Source organism: Trichechus manatus, unplaced genomic scaffold, assembly GCF_000243295.1.
Source record: "Trichechus manatus latirostris isolate Lorelei unplaced genomic scaffold, TriManLat1.0 scaffold00007, whole genome shotgun sequence".
Classification (NCBI taxonomy): Eukaryota; Metazoa; Chordata; class Mammalia; order Sirenia; family Trichechidae; genus Trichechus; species Trichechus manatus.
The window spans coordinates 7,573,802-7,577,161 of NW_004443943.1; the positions used below are offsets into that span (position 1 = coordinate 7,573,802).

The window sequence follows — 3,360 nt, forward strand, 5'->3', positions numbered from 1 at the left end:
CACTCTGAGGCACAAAATGCCAATGAGAACTGCTCTGTCTGCCTGCAAGAAAGAGAGGTTGCTGAGGGCTATGGGACAGATTCTCTGGGGGAGGAGGCCCTGCACATAGCTGGCAAGTTCATTATATTGGACCAATGACACCAGTGGCACCAGATTACTACAAATGGGTCCTCGCAGAAATAGATATTTACTCTGGACCGGGATTTGCATATGCTGTGACACATGCAAATGCCGAAAACACCATTAAGGGATTGGAACAAAAGATACTGTACCAATTTAGGCCGCTGAGTTATGTTACATCAAACCAAGCAACACACTTTACAGCCCACAAGGTGCAGCAATGGGCCAAGAAGCATCATATTAAATGAACATACCATGTTGCATATCGCTTTCAGACTAATGATTTGATAGAGAATTGGAATGGGCAATTGAAACATTTGTTACCTAAAATGGGGGAGATAAAGACATGAAAGGCTGGCTCACATGCCTTTGTGAGTACGTGCTCACACTCAGCACAATGGGGACAAAAAGAGGATCACCACTGGATAGATTCCTACACTTCTCCGGGGGATCTGGGAAAGAGGAGATAGGAGAGGATGCTTGTGCCACTGTAAAGTTCTTCCCCACATCACCTAAAATTGCTTTTTTCCTGCCAGATGCTGCAGTGCCAGGTCCAGGAATGCAGCTGCTGGTGCTGGAAGCAGGGGTCATCCCTAAGCAAGAGACTGTAACTATACTCCTGAACATGTATGCCAGAATTCCCAAGGGCCTGATGGGATGAATTATACCTTCGCCACATCTAGAAAAATGGGAGATGACAGTGAATACTGCCATATTGCCTAGTGGGCAAGATAGCCCGCTAGTGTTGTGCCTATGTAACCCTACCCAACATGAATGGGAGTGGACTGAGGGGGAGGTACTTGCTAGACTGGTCTTGATACCAGCAATCTGGACTGGCACAGCAGCTGAACCTGATGTCCTTTCCCAAGGTGGAAAAGTTTGGGTGAAAATAAATGACAAATGGAAGAAAGGAGAAATAATAGCTCAGGGTAAAGGAATGAATAAATGAGTTATGCAATGGAGGAAATCTAACATTATGCTGATACCTTAAGAGAGACTCAGAAAAAGGGAAGAATCTTCTCTCAGTTAAATTTCATCAGAGACCAGAAAGAGTGAGGACGAACTACTGGAGAATCTGACCAGATCAGATGGACACCTGCAACAGACCTGAATGGATGGTACCTGAGTAACTTCACCTCTAGGACTCTTTTGTCCCACTGAAGGACTAACTGTTAATGACTGCTTTGGACTGGTAAAATGATTGGGAGGGGGAAGTTAATCCTTCAAGTATGAAAGGGTCAACGGCTAGAAGATCTGCAGTGCAGGTGACCTGGAGTGCAATAAATTGCCTAATATGGCCCTTTTTAGTCATGGCCTTTTTGACTCATGCGCAGTAACTGAGTGGGACTATGTAAATAATGTATATGGAACCTGTGATGGTTGGGGTTATGTGTCATCTTGGCTGGGTCATGATTCCCAGTATTATATGGTTGTCCTCAATTTTGTAATTTGATATAATTATCCTAATTATCCTCTGTTTTATGTGTTGTAAATCTTAACCTCTATATATTCATGGAAGCCCTGGTGGCACAGTGGTTAAGCATTCAACTGCTAACTGAAAGGTGGGCAGTTCAAATCCACCAGCCACTCCTTGGAAATCCTATGGGACAATTCTACTCTATCCTATAAGGGTTTTATGAGTTGGAATCAACTCGATGGCAATGACTTTTTGGGTTATATGTTAATGAGATAGGATTAATGTGGGGTGTATCTTGAGTCACAGCCCTGCAGGAGGGCATGATTCAAGTTCCACCTTTACTCAGGTTACGCCCCTCCCTGGGGTGTGGCCCACATCCAAGTTATATATGTGGGTGCTCTGGCAGGGCTCTCTCTCTCTGCATCTGGAACCTGAGTCGGATTTGTCACTGTGTGTCCTCCAGTTCTTGAGACTTTAGCCTGTGGCCTGCCCTCTGACCTGCAGATTCTGGGATTTGCTGGCTTACGTAGCCCTGTCAGCCTATTGTCTGACCTGATTCGCCAGCCTGTGGTCTAACCTGCTGGTTTGAGTTTGTCAGCCCACGAAACCACGTGGGTCAGAAGAAGCCTACACCTGTTCCACAGATTTGGGTCTTGCCAGCCTCCACAATCACATGAGTCATTTCCTTGATACGGTTTGTGAGTTCTGTGAGAATTGCAGTGAATTATAGAACCCAAAGACAGGAAGGAGAGTAGTGGGGGGAAGAGGAGTAGTTGATGTTAGAGATGATTGAATGGTACAGCAATTTGGAAAAGCTGGGCATTTGGGACATCTTTAACCTCCACCGCATAGGAACTGGCTTTGTGCTGATCCTTATAAAGGAAGTTATTCATTTACCTGGTAACCACTAATGAATTTTGTTCTCTGTACATTTCCAGTTTCTTGTATTTTTATATAAGTGAGGTCATACAATATTCGTCCTTTTGTGATTTGACTTCTTTCACTCAGCATGTGAAAGTTTATTTAAATGTCTTTACCCGATGCCTTTAGGCAATGCAAGTGATGGCATCTTTCGCTGTCTATTTGAATAAGCTTTGTATAAGATTTATAGCACACATAAATATATACGGAGATGCAGTTTGACTTTTTGGTCTAATAACTCCATTTATTCACTTAAGTTTATTTGTGTTAACTTTTAATATTTATATAAATGATAGCTTTTTTTTATTGTACTTCAGGTGAAGGCTTACAGAACAAATAGTTTTTCATGGAACAGTAGTACACATATTGTTTTATGACATTGGTTAACAAACCCATAACATGTCAACCCTCTAACTTCTCAACCTTTTTTTTTTTGGTGAAAATACACATAGCCGAAGATACACCATTTCAAAATTTTCTACATGCACAGTTCAGTGACATTGACTACACTCTTCCAATTGTGCTGTTATTCTCACTTAAGTTGAAGGCTTACAGAACAAAGTAGTTTCTCATTTAACAGTTACGACAGATGTTGCCTTATGACAATGGTTAACACTCTCACAACACATCAACAATATTCTTACTCAAACTTGGGTTCCCTATCACCATCTTCCTTGTCCCCTTCTGCCTTCTGGTCCTTTTCACTGGACTACTGTACCTAGTTAGTCTCATTTGGTTTTATGGGGCTGTCCACTCCCAGGCTGAACGGTGAACCTCGGAGATAACTTCACCACTGAGCTAAAAGGGTGTCTGGGGACCATACTCTTGGGGTTTCTCCAGTCTCCTTTAGGCCAGTAAGACTGGTCTTTTTTTTGTGAGTTAGAATTATGTTCTACATCCTT

The 3,360-nt window shown here is 42.6% G+C and overlaps 1 pseudogene; it reads left to right on the top strand.

The window, feature by feature from the left end:
• Positions 1-890: 890 nt before the first annotated feature.
• LOC101343664 (oxidoreductase HTATIP2 pseudogene) overlaps positions 891-3,360 on the top strand; it is a 20,504-nt pseudogene continuing 18,034 nt past the window's right edge.